The sequence below is a fragment of the Camelus bactrianus genome, chromosome 19, assembly GCF_048773025.1.
Source record: "Camelus bactrianus isolate YW-2024 breed Bactrian camel chromosome 19, ASM4877302v1, whole genome shotgun sequence".
NCBI classification, from domain to species: domain Eukaryota; kingdom Metazoa; phylum Chordata; class Mammalia; order Artiodactyla; family Camelidae; genus Camelus; species Camelus bactrianus.
Window position 1 is genome coordinate 25678339 of NC_133557.1, and position 17239 is coordinate 25695577.

The window sequence follows — 17239 nt, forward strand, 5'->3', positions numbered from 1 at the left end:
GCAAAACCTTGCCCGCTGCTTTAGAATTATGCATATATGTTTTTAAATGATCACAAAATGCGACCACTGCTACCCGGGACTCTAATTTTAGTTGGTATGCATGATAGCACAAATTGTACAAAATGACATGTCATTTTAGGAAGCATGGTCAAGATTTTATGGAGAATTTGGGAGCTTCACCGTATCTACATTCTGTGTAAGATGTGGATTTTGACCTGAATTTTCTTTCTTTTCTTAGATATGTCTTAAATCCTGCAAAATTGTTGGCCAAATATTAAAAGCGACTTTTCATTAAAAATTAATTGGAAAATGTTCACTATGCATCCCTATTGTAGGGCATAAGTCATCTAAAACAATTTCAATAGGTATTTGTATATACCTTTAAAACCCACCTGCTCTTGAGTAATAGAAATTAAACAGAGAGCGAATCAGTGAGTCTAAAATGCATAAGGACTTGAAATGATAGTCATTACCGCATAATGCAGTGTACAAGTTTGGCAGCACACCTGGCCTTGAAATTGGTGGTGGGAATGAATTCTAGTCCAATAAGCTGCCACCTTTGTGGTGGATGATTTGATAAAAATCCACGTTCAGGGTGAATAGCGTGTAAGGTTCCCAGATAAAATGCAGGATGTTCAGTTCGATTAGAATTTTGAGTAAATGGCAAGTTTTTAGAATAAGCATGTCCCAAATGTTGCATGGATCATATTTACACTAAAAAAAAAAGTGTCCATTGTTTATCTGAGATTCAAATTTAACTGGGCATTCTGTATTTTTATTTGTTAAAGCTGGCGACCCTAACAGCGCGGGTTATATGGCAGCCTGGCGAGGACAAAATGAGCAGGACTAACTCGTGTCCGGCAGAGGCATCAGCCTTGCCTTTATCCAGTAAATAGTCTTTCCTTCCTTTCCTCCTTTTTGCCTTCCTCCCTCCCTCCCATCTTTCCTTCCTTCCTGTCCTCCCTCCATGCGTTCCATTCATCTTCCAACAAATATTGGTTGTGCTTTACTGTGCACTAGACTCTATCCGCAAAGGGTGTATCATCGCGACCTGACAGTCGTGCTGATGGTCGTAGCCAAATGCGCCGGGCCTGCAGCAAGCACATCGCCCACGTGGTTTCCCTGGATTCCCACGAACAGCCCTATGAGGTAGGGGTTGATTCAACCGTGTTGCAGGGGAGGAAGAGAAAGCATAGAGATTCTGCATGAGTTTCTCAAATTCCCGCCATCTCTGAGCCTCCTTCATTATCACGTATCCAGAGAGCCACCACTCCGTGCCGAGCACTGTGCTAATCCCAGGGAATAACCCAGTGACCAGGACAGGAGTCTGCCTTTGAGGCCAGTGGCAGACACGTCGACGGGCAGCTCCGGGGTAAACGCTGCGTGGAGCACACAGGAGGGGCCCCTGCCCAGCCCCGGGGGAAGCCGAGGAGGGAACGCGGGTACCAGGGGCAGCTGAGTTAGGGCTGCCGCAGCCCTCGGGCTCCGTTCAAACCCTATCTCGCCCACTGTCTCTCAGATACGCCCCCCACTTCTGTGTATATGAAAGAAATGTGGACATAATTCTCCCCTCATAGAAGAGTTGTGAGAACTAAGTTAAGTAAATGTATGGAATTCTTTTCCATTAAGCCTGGTACGTAGTAGGTTCACAAGGAAAGTTAGTTCCAGGCAGTGTCTACAGGCTTCTACCGTGTTTTTCAGCCTCAGTTGAACTTGTAGTGTTCCCCAGTTGAGCTAATTAATACCTAGGCAGGTGGCCCCAAGGAAAGTGCGACCTAAACTATTTAATTATAATGAAAGGAGTGACAGGGAGACTACCAGCCCCTGGCCTCTGTGTAAGCCGGGCGTGGGGATTCACATCATCCTGAGTTTGCAGAGGGCCCAGAGGATTTCATGATTTGTCTAAGGACACACAGGAAGCGCAGAGGTGGGATTTGAACCCGGGACTGCCCAACATTCATCAGGTCTCTTCTGCCTCTTGGCTTCTCCTCCGTCTTGCCTGATGGCTTCTAGGTGCTACCCAAGGCCAAGTATACATCCAACAGTTTAGAAGTAAAGTCTGTAAAATGTAGTAGAAGAGTTGAGAGGTGAGGTAGGGCTCTCCTTGGGGACAGCGGGGCCCAGGACTGACCTGGGGGTGAAGCATCTCATCCTCACTCTCTGTTACCATTTCCTCGCTCCATCATGTGATCATCCATTCACCATGCAGCCTCTCACCAGGAAATGACCCAAATTCCAGTGAAAATAGATATGTGAGATTTTTTTTTTTAAATCCTCATCCTGACTCTCATTTAGGGGAAGCAAAATGAGAATTCGGAAACAGGGTCAGCCAGGATCCGCAGCATTTCTCACTCGGCGAGAAACGAACGCCTCATCTCTGCTCACGTCCTCCTTTCATCTGCGCGATCGGGCTTTTTTGCATCAGTGCATCGCCATCTCCATTGCACTTTCCCCCATTTGGACTTCTGAATGCTCAATCCTGACGTGTATAATTTGGTGCTTTAATATAGAGTAACATTATTTTTCATTTACTTCAATCTGCCATCAGTATCATCTTTTCATTTAACCAGATGCAATTCTTTTTTCTTTCGCTAAATTGAAAATCCATGAGCGACAGGGAGTGCAATGTTTTAATTAGCTCATATTTTTTATATGGATTTATGTCTTTAAAATACATTTGAGTAATTCTTCAGCTAAATTAAAAACGTCTTTCTGCAAAAGTGAGGAGGGGAAAATAAAGAGCTAAATTGTGTCATTAGCTTAGGTAGATACAGAGAGCAGGGTCTGGTGGAGACCCACACCATCATTAGAGCCTCTGCCTGGGCGGATTTTGAACTCGCCCTTCATTGAAACAAGTCTTTCTCTATAAAGATTTTTCAACAATGGCTTCAGGTGGGATTATTTTTTAAGGCTCCTAGTAAGTAAACAAGCAGTTACCTTCAACGAACTAATTTGAAACTGAATCTTCCGCCAAACAAAACAGGAGGAAAAAAAAAGAAAGAAAAAACAGAAGTCATCATGATAAACAGTTTTCTCCTGCATTTCTCTCTTTGTCTTTTTTTTTTTTAACGATCAAGTTTAAAGCTTTCCATGGTGCTTTTTTTCTACTTTATAGGAGACAAGTGACATTCCGTGGCAAATGAGAGAAAAAGCCATGCAGAACTGAAATCTTTCTAATGCACTGACACCAACTTGCCCTCTATTGTTGGAAATGAGCAGGCGCTCATGATTGTTCATCAAACGGCTCCTAATGCAGTTAAAGCATTCAGCTATAATTTCTCCTTGCATTTATAATTACTGTCATAGACTGCACACCTCGGTGAGCAGATTAAAGCTATAAACTATTTAGCCGCGGCTCTAAGACGAGGAACTTGATTTGTCTGGCAGGAGTTATTTGTTAGGGAGCGTGACACTTCACATAAAAATGACTCAACTTGATGAAGAACAATGCAGTTTTAGCAATGCGGGGATTTTAAATCAGTCACGACGCCACGCCCTGCAAGAATCGCAGGGCAGTTTGTTAAATGATATGTGGGCCACAGAGATAGCCAAGTGCGTGAAGGGAACCAAAATAGAAGAGGATGTGGTGTGCTGGGCTTCCTTCCCCGGCTCTTCCTCTGAAAGGCCAGGAGTTTGTTGAAAATCGCTGTGGGTCATGTTCTCCGACTAAATCCAGTGTACATGTTACGCGAGGCTCACCTGATAGGAAAAGGGGCTGCCAGGAGCCCAGGGCGCATGTCACAGTTGGGGCTTTTCGAGAACTTTGTGCCGCTGTTGAGAACGTTCATTTCCCAAAGCCCAGGAATCCAAGGCTCTGCGGAACGTGGTGGTGATTGTTTCCCTGGAATAGTCTTTATTCCTTTGTTTGTTTGTTCTTCTACTGGCAGGAAGCATGTGGTAGGTTTAAGGATGGAGGGTCCTTCTGTGAGGCTCATCTCCTACCGGTGCTATGAAAACTCCAAAAAGTAGGCTACGTCCAGATTGATGAGAGGGACTGGCCCAGACCGGGTGGCGGGCGGTGCGGCTCCTCTTCTCCCCGCTTGGCTTGTGCCCAGGATGTGGTAAAACAGCACACGCTCCGTTCTGGGCAGGGCTGGGCACGGGGTCTGGCCGCAGAAAAGCGCTCGACACCTTCACTCCCCTTTCTCTACGCCCCACTTGATCACCTGCCTCCAAAAAATCCTCTTGTGTTTGCTTAGGGTTTAAATCGAGACGTGGGGTGGATTGTGCCGTTTGATTTGAAGAAATTAGGAGAGACTGCGAGGGTGGATTTAACTAAAACAGCTCTGAGGGGAGAAACAGAAGTACCGGGTGCTGTTTGGTCGCCCCTGAGAAAGGACAGAATAGAGCATTAACCTGCCTTCCTTCCCCTCTGACTGCTCCCCCCCCTCCCCCCCGCCACCAGCTACCTTGAAAAATGCCATCTGCTTCAGTCCAGCATCGCTGGGGCTGGGTCATGCGTAGGAAGATCTGCATGGGTCCTCAGTGCATTTCAGTGCAGATGATGATGTTGCTGGTGATGATGATGACGAATGTGGTAGAAGAGGGCTTGACATAGCGCCTGGCGTGCGTCCACCATCACTCACTATGGTCCTTGTTGTCACTGGTGTTGACAGAGGATTCACGTTCATTGCGCATTGACAGTACCCCGGCTATGGTGCTAGGCCTTTTATGTATATCATCTCAGTCAATCCTGACCCTAAGCTCTATAGAGAACGCACTGTGATCACACCCAGCTTGCGGGTGAAGAAACCAGCCCTCCGAAAGGGGATGTGGTCCACAGCACCACACAGCTAGTGAGCGGCAGAGCAGGAGACCAAGTGTGGACAAAGGACCATTTACCTCAAGCTAGCATTTTGGACCAAAATTCTCCCATCACCTGTCTGGTATCCCCTGGGTTAAATTGTATTGGATGCTACACCAAAGTGTAAGATGGGAACACCGACCACAAGTTATTTGCATGGGAGTGTAGATGAATGGGGAAAAAAAAAGTTCTGAAAGCTCAAATCCTCAACTTAGACAACTTTCTACCACTCGGGCCCTCCAGCAAATTGGCACTTTGAGTGTGCATGGTTTTGTCTGGTATTTTTTCATCTATGGAGAAAAAAATGATGTTTCAGGTTATGTTATTTTCAATGCTACATTACTCGATTTCACAGTCAAATAATTCTATTTTTGTTCACCAGAGAATTTTGTCATGTTTAATTGTTTATGACTCCCGCCTCCCCCCGTATTTGCTGTGGCCTCCACTTCCCCCTTAGCTGCCTTCCTGTGGATTTTCTGTGCACGGTAACCATGGAGATGGGCCCCTATTGGACAGTGTTTGCTCTGGCTTAGGAGTCAAAGACCAGTCGGGCCCTCGACATCCCAGAAATGCAACAGGATGGAAAGTGAGGGGACTTCGGAAGTGGAGGGAAGGCCTGTCACGAAGTCTCAGGAGACAGAGGCTTCCTGGTGCCTAGAAACCCATGAAGCAGGCACGTGGCAGCTGAGCTCGGTGAGGAAGAGCATGGGCCCTGTGCTGCTGAGGCCGGGCCTCGGGGCTGGGCCTCCACTTTTTAGCTGAGAGACCTGGCGCAGGTCACATCAACTCTCTGACCCTCGGGCACCTCTTCTGTCGAGTGGCCACACGTAGGCTGGCCTCACCACGTGTTACGAGGATAACATTTTTTTTTCTTTTTATATTTTCTTTTTTTTTTTTTTAAAGTATAGTCGGTTGACAATGCTGTGTTAATTTCTGGTACAGCATAGTGATTCAGTTGTACATATGTATATATATGTTCTTTTTCATTACTGGCTATTACAAGGTATGGAATCCCTGTGCTATAAGTAAGACCTTGCTGTTTACCTATTTTATACCTAGTGGTTAGTATCTATCTGCTAATCCCAAACTCCCAAATTACCCCTCCAGCACCACCACCCCTACACCGTTCTCCCCTGGTAACCAAAAGTTTGTTTTCTATGCCTGTGAGCCTGTCTCTGTTTTGTAAATAAGTTCACTTGTGTCCTTTTTTTATTTTAATATTCCACATCTAAGTGATATCATATGGTCTCTATCTGGCATACTTCACTTGGTGTGACAATCTCCAGGTCCATCCATGTTGTACAAGTGGCATTATTTTATTCTTTTTATGGCTGAGTAGTAGTATATCTCTCTCGCGCGCGCACGTGCGCTCTCTCTCTCTCTCGCTCTCTCTCTCTCTCTCTATGTATATATATATATACACCAAAGATAACATTTTTGAAACCTACTGAGTGTCCTCTTATTACAGCATCAGACACACAAAAAAAAATCCTCAATTAAAGAGAATGTCGCCCATCGCTGTTGCAAAGCAGCGCTCCTAGATCCGAGTGGGGTGAACGTGTCTACAGTCAGAATGAGAACAGCAACCACAGCAGTTAGAATGTGCTGGAACCGAGTCACGTGTGCTGTCTCAGGAACCTCCACCGGGAGAAGACAGACGTGGCAGCAGTCGCTGCAGACTGAACGCCGCCTGCGCGCTAGAAGGACGGCGGCGCGGCGGGCAGGCCGGTGCGGACGGGCCGCATGAGACAGACGGCACCACGACACCAGGGCTGACACCGAGCTCAGCGCTGTCGCAGGGAAGGTGCTGGACCGTGGGAGACGCGAGGGCCGAAGGAAGTCTGGCCAAGCAAACGAGCAGGGATGGAGGCTGAGTCTGGGGCGATGAGGAGGAGCCTGCCGGGTGCGGAAGAAGGGGAAGGCAGGATGGCAGGAGCGAGGCCCTGCGAGTGAGCGGGTGTTCATCCCAGGAAACACACCTCACCTGGCGCGGTTGGAGCCCGGTTTGGGGGTAATACGGAGAGAGAGGAGGCGGAGGGGGCAGGGAGGCTGGCAGATGGATGCTTATACAGATGACAGCTTCTACCTGGGTGTGTCAACTACGTCTAGTGAGACTCAGAGAGACAGATGTTCAAGAAAGGCTTGCTTTATTGACATATTTTAACGTCGTTCCCATGACGTTGAGTCTGCAGGGCTGGGAAGTGGTGGAGCACAGGACTTTTACCTGAGCCGCCAGTTTACAGTGGACATAAAGTCCATGCCCGCCTCTAAGCTCCTAGAAGGCAGGGCTATATCTGATTCGCTCATCAGTCAGACTCTATAAATATTGGGGGGAAGGAAGGAAAAGAGGAAGGAAGGAAGGAAGGGAGGAAGGAAGGAAGGAAGGAAGGAAGGAAGGAAGGAAGGAAGGAAGGAAGGAAGGAAGGAAGGAAGGAAGGAAACGTAGGTATCTAGAAGGTGACCATAGCCAAGGGCCCCTTGGAAATCCCCCATGTGTGACTTGACAGTAATGCCTGTGTCACTCATCAGGGAGGCAGATCACAGATGAAGCACAGAGCCCAGCACATAAGGGAAGCCCAATGTGAAGACATCTTCAGGCTTTGCACAGCCTGGAAAAGTATGAGGGAGCGAGAAACATTCCCAGCCCACTGCAGATATGGTTTGTCCAGAGGACTGACCCTACCATGAGGCCTCTGCATCGGGACTGAGAAACGCTTTTCCAGAGGTGCCAGTACCCATGGGAGCAGCGTCGATGGATTGATGCCTTCAGCTGATGAGTGGATTTCTGCGTTCTCTGCGGCGGGAGGCTCAGGGCCCTCCGTTCAGTCATCCGTTCGTCCATCGGCTTGCTCTGCACCAGCATGTCCTAAGTGCTGGGCTCCCCCTGAGGATAACAGAAGCCTGGACCTTGCATCCCAGTCAGAAGACACGGATTGATAATAATCCTAATGCCTAACATTTACTGAGCAGAAAATTAGAAGTCGATCATTTCTAAGAATGACGGGCTGCCAAGGACATACGGGGCAGTGCGGGGGACTGTGACAAGGCCACCTACTTTAAATAGGGGTTGGGGGGTCAAGGGAATGAGATGAGGAGGTTGAGAAGGAGCTGGGCGTGGGACAAGCGGCAGGAAAACGGGAAGAGGGCTGGTGTGTCTGATTCAGAGGGAGGCAGATCGTGGGCAGCGGGGGCTGGAGGAGCGGGGTGGGTCATGGGGCAGGAGAGAGGGCATCAGGGCTTTGTAGAACATCCTAAGAACCTGGGGCTTTTTCCCTAAAGCCCAATGGGAAACCATTAAAGGGAGTAAATGGGCGAGTGGCATGACCTACGTTCTCTTTTAGAGTGTGGAGGCGTGAGGGGGACCATCCCAGAGGCGGAAGGCCAGTGAGGAGGCTGTGGGGTGGAGCGGGGACAGTAGGTGATGGCGTCTGGGCTGCAGTGGGGGCAGTGGGCATGGGAGGAATCAGCAGGGCCTCAGAACCGTGCTTGTCTAGGAAGGAGAAGGGATGCTGGGCGAAGAAGACACGTTGGGGTCTGGACACACTCTGTCGGCTTCACATCGCAGGGCCCTGAGGGGGCTTCAGAGGACCTGGGAACGACTGCTCTTCCCAAAGCTCCCCAGACCGGCCTCAGCTCCCAAGCATGCCATCACTGCCTGCGTGCTAAGATGAGTCCATTTTGATAAAAGTAAACCACAGTTTTTACGCTTCTCTAGGAATTATGAAACACAAAACGAGAGGTCCCCGCTGTGCTCGTCTTCCTATTTTTCAATCCTAATTTAATTCCTCTCTCCATCCTGTGATTCAGCCCCCCCTCCTCTGAGCATCGACGCTAGGTGGTCCCAACTCCGACGGAAGATTTAGTGGCAGGATGAAAGGGAGGAACACGTTGTTTTTTCAAGATGATTTAATGACCTTTTTGGCATCCCCGTGACTGCTGAAATCTTCTGTAATTATTCAGTTTGGAGGCAGAGAGTTCTGTTGATCAGAGGAAGGCTGATGGAGATGTCAAATGTCAATAAATTTGCAATCCATAATTGTAACCATTTGATGCTGGAGCAGACCGGGAAACGACTTGGTCACAAGGCCATGAATGGTTGAACCAATACAAACACCAAAGCATTTTGAGTGTTATGCTTGCAAAAGCATCATCCTATGTTTTCTTCTTGCCCCAGCTCACTTTCTCTTTCCCTGTCTTTTCTTCCCCCCTACCCTGGTCCTGGCCCCTTCCCTGAAGACAGGCAGGCTGTGTATTCTCCTTTCCAAAATATGGGTCCATCTCCTCCCAGAGCCGATGATGCTGTAAACACAGCCCTGGGTTCCCTGCTCCCCCCAGAGGATTGCTGTAAGCGGTTGTCGGTCTTGCTGTTCAGGTCTGTTTGGCCCCTGTTAGAAATCCAGCATTGATTTTTTTTCTGCTTTGCTTGCTTTCCGACAGCGTGGTTTATATCGGAAAGTTTTGTGTCAGGAATTAGAGGATGTTCCTAACAATGGAGAGAAAATACCCTAATATAAATATGCCGTTTGTGGGCTTGCACTTTGACAAGTCCACGTGAACTGGAGGATGCTAGAAAAGGCTTTGAAGTCAGGAACAGAGGCATTTGCTTTAATAACGCATCTGATTCCTTGAGCTCACCTTATCAAGTTTTAACCTCTGAATCTCTAAGTTCCTAGTTCAAAAATGCAGAGTCTCCTCTGTCCTTGTGTTAATTTTTAAATTATGTATCATTGTAGAGAGGCCCTTGTGGCGAGTGTGATGAGCCATTTTCGCTTCTGAAATGGGAAATTACAACTGAACATTAGCGACTCCTTAGAAATCACTGCAAGCAAAGTGGCATCTGTAACCACATGGTATTAACTGGGAAGAAACGCAGTGCACAAAAAAGGGAGCTTGGAATGGGGTGACTTTCAAGAGAGGAGGTTGCAGGCAGATGATCACAAATTCCTCATCAGTGTGCTCAGCCATCTCCAGGACCCTAGTGCACCTGAGTGGATTAGCTGGGATTCTGCAATGTAGCTGCCTTTTTTTTTTTTTTTTTTTCCAAAAAAAATTTCAAGTGGAAAGTTCTGGAGGTTGAAAAATGTGTCCTAAGGCTTACTAGGAATCAGCAAAAAGGCAACAGGACGTGAGGCAGCGTTTCTGCTTCTGCCAGCCCCCTGGAACGGGAGCCAGGCACTCTGCTGGGGAACAGGGATGCTGAGCGGCTGGGTCCACCCTCGCTGGGGAGCACTGAAGAGGTTTTGTGGGTCAGGCTGCCTGGGTTTGACTCCAGCTGCACTGCTCGCTAGTAGTAAGAGCAAGTGTCCTCTCTAAGATGAGTTTCTTCATCTATAAAATGGGGATAACTGTCCTACCTTGAGGGGCAATAAAGAGGGTTGAAAAAGATAATCAAGGTAATACGTCAAGCCAGTGGTTCTCAAACTTGAATGTGCACCAGAATCACTGGTGAGTGGGGAGGGGGGCTTGTCAAAACCCAGATGGCTGAGCCCCAGCCCTAGAGTGTCAGATTCAGTAGATTTTGGATGGAGCAAGATAATATTGAATTTCTAAGAAGTTCCCAGGTGATACAGTCATGCTAACCCCAGAGCCACACTTTGAGAACCACTGCTTTATGCACAGTACCTGGCATGTTGTAAATGCTCTAAAATGTTTGCTCTTGTTAACTTTAATTCAGTCTTTGAGCCTGTCTGACACTGTGTCCTGGGTGAAGAAGCAGCATGATAGCTGAGCGTACAAAATCAAACCAAATCTCAAGCCAAGATGGCAAGACCATGGATCATCTATTAGAGGGGCTGATGAGAGAGCAGAAGCTGAGGTACAGGGGCAACACGAGAAGAGGACCAAAGTCTAGGAAGGTGGGAGGTGGCCTGTTTGCGTGATTCTGCCAAGATTACTTGAAGGGGTAGACAGCATCAACTCAGTTGTTGCTCCTGGATCAGGAAGTTTCCAGTCTGAAGAACCCTGACTGGCAGTCAGGGGAATTGGTCCTCCCCTTGATTTAGTTGAATACCTTCCTTAACTCTGAAAAGATGGGCAGTATAATTATTTGGGAAGCCATAGTTTAAACTGCTCAGCATATTAACTCCAAATTGTGTTTATCAAAACCTCTTGTCTATAACTGACTGCAAACCAAGTTAATTAAGTAAAACAGGGTGTTTACTGGCTCATTCAAAGACAGAGTTGGTCGCATGCACAGATGAATCCTAGGTTCAAAGGGTATGTCATCAGAACTTGATCTTTCAGCTTAGCTTTCCTCTACGTTGTCTTCATTTTCAGACAAATGGCAAGATTGTGTGGACCAGCTCCAGAGTTCTCTCTTGGCAGTTTAGGAGTTCCAGTGGAAAGAGTGCCTGTTTCTCAAGCGTGCCAATCAAATATGGAGGTTGAGTTTAATCGGCCTGTGGCGTCACATGCTCTTGAAGTAACACCTGTGGCTGGGCGAATGAGACACTGTCTTCAACCTGGGTCAGATGCACACTCCTGGGAGCAGTGGGCAGAGTTAGCACTTTACAGGTTGGGCTGAGATTGGTCTGTGCAGAGGGGTTATAATATCAGCGTTTTGGGTCATGGTGGTGGAAGATGACCCTGAATCCAAGTCATCTTGTCCAAGCTTAACCCGGACCAGCTTTTCACTCTCCTGACATCTGCTAATTTTTCTGATTCTGAAATGACAGTGAGTGGCCCCCCTTGTTCCCATGGTGCCACAGCTCCGGGTCTGTGGACCCTCCTCTTTCTGGTATCTTCCCCACCACTCTCCACTTCACGGCTGTTTTTTCTTGACTAGACCTCCATGATGCTTGCCCACTTCACCCCTTCCACTTCTCTCTCCACAGCAGTTAGGTCAGTTGGAAGACGCCCTATCTTTTGCAAGAACTGCTTCAATAGTCACCTTCCGACCTTCTCAGCAATACTCACTGCCCTCTGCCAGTTTGCCCAGCACACAACTGCCAGATTAAAAGTCCTAATTTGAAGCTCATGTCATAATGGAAAGAGCTACCATGTCGTAAGTGTTGCTTCTGTCTCAGGACTTCAAAGATAGTCTTTCTGAACTTTATATTCACCATTCTCATCACTTAAATCTCAATTTAAACATCATCTTCTTTAAGGACCCTTCCCTGAAAATCTATACCAATCAGGAGTCTGCAAACTTATTCTGTAAAGGGCCAGATGGTAAATATTTTCAGGGTTGTAGCCAGAGAGTCTCCATCACAACTACTCAGTCTGCCCTTGTAGCATAAAGTCAGAAATAGGTGATATGTACAGGAATGTGTGTGGCTACGTTCCCATAAAACTTTATCAGTGGACACTGAAGTCAGAATTTCATACAATTTTTATGGGTCATAAAATAACATTCTTCTTTTGACTTTTTTTCAACTACTGAAAAATGTAAAAGCCATTCTTAGTTTGTGAGCCCCACAGAAAAAGGTGGTTAGCTGTGGCCCCCAGGCCACAGTTTGCCAACTCCTGATCTAAAGCCATCTGGCCTGCTCATGTGTCTTTTTCTCAACACCCTGTTTTGTTTCCTTGATTAGATTTATAGTATCTGATATCATGCTATGCATTTGTGCCTTTCTTTGTGTCTCGTACTGTGCCGGACTCCAAAGATACAGCAATGAATAGATGGCATTTTTCTTACCCCCACAGATCTTATAGGAAGAGAAAGATAAGAAATAAGAAATCAAATTAATAAACAAGATCATTTCAGATCCCATGAGGAAAATAAAAATAAAGCACTGAGGGCCTGGGTAGCAGTGATTTTAATTTACTTTGGGCACTGCCAGAAGGCCTCTTTTGAGAGGTAACAACTTAGACATGAAAGATTGAGGGAGCCAGTCCTGAAATGAATGAGAAGAGGACTGTAAACAGGGACGGCAAGTGCAAAGGCCCTGGGGCAAGGAGGAGTTGGAAGTGATGAGGGAAACAAAGAAGGCCAGTGTTGCTGGAATTCTGTGGTCTTGGGGCAAAATAAGTGAATGTTTAGCACAGATCCAATTGTACAGGCCATGGTGATGAGTTTAGATTATTCTAAATTCCTTGGTGGGGAGTTTATGTAGGGGAATAGCATGACCCAGCTGGCATTTCTAAAATAATTCTGGCTGCTACCTGCACAAAATGGATTGCAGATGTAAGTGTGGGGGAATGTGCATTTGCTTCCTTATCAGGAAGCTCCTTAAAGACCTCAGACATGGACTCTGCACATACTAAGACTTCAACAAAAACTTGGTGAAATTAATGCATTAATTAAACACAGCATAACTTTTTCTTGATCCCTTGACAGCAAGGCCTTTTACAGCCAGATTCCTGAAGCAGGTTAATTTATATCATAAAATTCAGAAATTACAGCTTATAACATAAAGTGACCTCTCATTATATATAATGCGGCAAAACAAGCGAATTAGTACCGGGGTAATAAATGTCTAGGCACGAATACGGCTCAGGTAGGAAATATGTTCCCATCCCTTTGGGAGTAAGGATTCAAAACGAGGGTGGAAGTACCCAGCACCATCTAAGTGGCGCCCTGGTGTCTAAATCCAACTGGAGTGGATGCAGGCCACTGGGGTTTCTTCCATCCTTCCGCATCATTCAGTCAACAGATACTTTTGAGGGTGTACTGCGTACAGGCGCTGGGACCCAGAAACGAGCAAGACGGGGAAGGTCTCTGCCCCTCCTGGAGCTCATGCGCCAGTTGGTCACAAGGAGGGAACAAAAAGCAATAAATAGAGGCAAGAATTTCAGGGCTATAAGTGTGAAGAATACAGAGCAGTGACCCAGGGAAGAGAAAGGCTACTTCAGATGAGTGAGCAGGAAGGCCTTTCTGAGGAAGTGACATGTGTGCTGAGATCTAAAAAATGAGAAGCAACCAGTCCTCCACTGAGTCCAGGAGCGAGAACGGCCAGCAGAAGGCACAGCACACGCAGAGTTCCTGGAGTGAGCAGAAGCCTGGCGTGTTCAAAGCATTATCTAGCACAGGGGCTGGCGAACTTGTTTTAGCACAAGACCAGATAGTAAAAATCGGAGGCTGTGTGAGCCATGCAGGGTCTTAACACACTCGACCCTGCCACTCCAAAGCTGAAGCAGCCAGCCCTAGAGGATATAAAAATGAGTAGGTTTGGCTGAGTTCTAATAAAACTGTATTTATAAAAACAGGTTGAGGGCCGGATTTGGCCCAGGGGCTACAGTTTGCCAGCCCCCGGTCTAATAGGATGATAATCATAAGTGAGGGTCCCAGGCAGGAGCAGACACCATCAGGATTTCTGGGCTGTCTCTTTGGAACATGCTCTGGGGAGAAACCAGCAAGGGAGTGGAGACGCAGGACAGGGAAGGCGAGAAATCCAGGCATAGGTGTGAGTTCAGGCAAAGCCCCAGCCTCGGCCGGATCCGGTTGGGGAGCTCTGGCGTCCTTATTCTGCCTCTGAGTTTGACTCGTCCGGAGGCAAGGACTGGGTTCTCGTCTTCCCGCCCCCATCAGTCATTGGAGAAGGGCCGTCCCCAGGGGCATAAGCTCGCAGGCACCGCGGGTGCCCTGCACGTGCAGCGAAGTGGCTCCAGTAGCTAAGCGCCACCCACGGAAGAGAGTCGCATGTGCGCCTGTTAGAAGGAAGATACACGTAAGCCAGGAGTGGGGCAAGGATACTGTATCAGGGATCCACGGGCATCTGTGCAGCGCCCTCCTCAGATGGATTCACTGCCGCCGGGTTCTTACCTGACCTGAGAGAGGGGATGAGGCCCCTGCAAAGCGCGCGGTTCCAGCAGCGGAGGGATGCGAGTCACGTGCCTCAGCACAGCCCGCCGCCTCCTCTGCGAAGAGCAGGGCGCGCAGAGTGGGACTGGCCCTTCTGCGTTTGTTCCTTCCAGTGTCCAGCCTGAAGGGTGCAGCCAGGAAGTGCGCGGTCTTGGGCATCAGACCTGAACTGAGACCCCAGCTCTGTCACCTATTAGCTGTGTCACCCTCAGCAGGTTTTCTGAGGTCCAGTCCGTAAGTACGTATGGCGCACTCTCCATTCGAGGGGCTTGTCATCAGCCTCAGTTTTCTCGTGGATAAAGCCGGGATAGTATCTCCACTAAAAGCCTTTGGTGAGGGTTAAATGAGAAAAAGATAAGGAGGCTCTTAGCGCAGTGCACCCGGGAGGGGCTCAATCAATGCCCGTTTTCTCTTTCTCATCTGTTGTACGGAAGGCTGTTCACCTGTGTCTCTGATCGCTTTCAGAAGCCTGGTCACCATGGATTCACACGGTTTTGGTTACTGCTTAGATCAGCAACAGACTCCAGTAGACTCCTTGCCCTGTTGCCTGGACAAATCTTTCCCAGAACTGAACCTGGGCCTTACCTAGTGATCTCCCTCTCTCGTACAGTCAATAAATACTGAGCTCTTACCACGTGCCAGGCACCATCAGAGCCCTGAAGACACAAACGTTAATAACGGTAGCATTTAACGGTGAGTAGGTGCCCTACCACAGTCCCGTCTTACATCCTGCCCTCATCCTTGGAGTAGGTTCCGTGATAGACCCCCACTTTATAGAGGAGAAAACTGAGCCTCATAAGGGTTGAGGAGGTGGCCTGTTATCATCAGTTAGGAAGCAGATTGGAACGCACATTTGCCAGACTCCACCGTCACTGCCAGAACACATTCGCTTGTCCTGATCCCCAAGGAAAACAAGGACTAACACCGGGTGAGCGCTGACTATGTCCGAGGCACTCTTTAAACCCTTTACGGATGCTGCGTCATTTTATCCTTCCTGTCATCACACCAGGTATGTCCCCGGCATCAACCCCATTTTGAAGTGCCCAAAGTTCACGGAAATTAAACGCCTTGACCCTCAGCGCACAGCCCTTGCTTAATGGAGCTTAGCTTTAAACCCTACACCTGCTTGTCTCTAGGGCCTGGGAAGGAAGCAGACTTATAATTTTTTAAATTGCTAAATTAAAAGGCAGAAATAAAATAAGAAGAAAGAACATATATTGAGAACTTACCATGCGTCAAACACTGGCCTTAGTGCTTCTCTTTTTTAGCTTATTTAAGCTTCACCACTCGGAGCAGGTGATGTTCTTATGCTCCTTTTACAGATGAAGAAGTGGAGCTGTAGCAAGGTGAAGTTGCACACGGAGGTGCAAAATTCATTTACCGATTGGCATGCCTCCCCCCAAACTAGACATGATTAGCCCTGTTCCCATTTGAAGAAAGTTTTCCTGAGCAGCTGCCCCGTGACCTGGACTTATGAAGAATGGATAGGAGTTAATCCTTCCCAGCTCCATATGAAGCACAAGGCTCTTGGGTGCAGACTGGTGATGAGTTAGGGGTGAAAGGAGGTGGTGAAAGGAAAGCAAACATGGCTGGCAATCCCCCGGGCTCTGGGTCAAGTTCTTGTCCGAATCCCCAGGACAGGGGCTTCCTTCTTCATCTTCTTCTTCCACTTCTTCCTTCATTCACCAGAGCTTTGCCACCTCCGACAGCATGAAATGTGTAGCTGGGGCTCATTGAGAATGGAGTGTGTCTGTTAAGTGTTGCTCCTTGGATGTTGGACTGCCGCCTCCATCTTAGTCATGCATGCCCATCTTTTTCAATCTAATGAACTCCAACCATCAGTGCAACTTAAGTTCGGCTGTCTGTTCGTGCATAGTTAATATTAAAAATGTACTAACAGTGTGGCTGAGAAATCAAATTATGCACATAAATATGCTGGCATAGCAGAGGCGGCGGCAGAAGCTGAAGTTAGCAACACTGATGCCAGTTCACATTTGCAAATCTCCCGTCAATCTGTCATTAAACATGTTATCAAATGATGATAAGTGTATGCTTCTTGCTTGCATTGGTGAGCCAGTTCCCGATGTTGATGCGCATTAATGGGATAATACGCATTAACATAGTTGTGCTTGGATGAACACAAAACATTTTTTATCTGTCTCAGTTTGTTTCCCCCTGTGGCCCCCAAGTCAGTGTTTTGTGTTATCAGATTGCCAAAAAAAACGGGAAAACATATTACTTTTAATTAGCGAACCTTGTTGGTGGTGGGTTTCTTCCCCGCTAACACCCCCCCCCCCATAATTCCTGTGTGTTGGCAATAAAAGAGAGACAGAGAGAGAGAAAGACAGAGAGAGAGAAAGAGAAGCTTCACTGTCTTCTTCCAGTAAAACGATTAATGTCAGAAACTCAGAGGCTGGCAATTATGCTCTGTCTTAATGCACTGGCCTTTCATCTGGGGCCCTCGCTCTTGACAGGCCTGATCGTTTCAGTTCAGTGATATGAAAGGCAGCAGAGGAAATGATCGGAGACATCCCGGGTCCGTCACGAGGGCCGGCGCTGACACGCGGGCCTGGCTCTATATCCTGACGCCGCTCGTCAGAGTCACGGGCGAGGGAGACAGATGGTGGCCCCGGGCGTTGCCCAGACTTGTGGGTGTCACCGTGCTGAGTGGGGGGAGATGTCGCTACAGTCAT

The 17239-nt window shown here is 47.8% G+C and overlaps 1 protein-coding gene across 6 annotated transcripts in view; it reads left to right on the forward strand.

The window, feature by feature from the left end:
* The window catches only part of TSHZ2 (teashirt zinc finger homeobox 2), a 410894-nt gene that overhangs the window by 251588 nt on the left and 142067 nt on the right, over nucleotides 1–17239 (forward strand). The gene's annotated exons all lie outside the window — the stretch shown is intronic.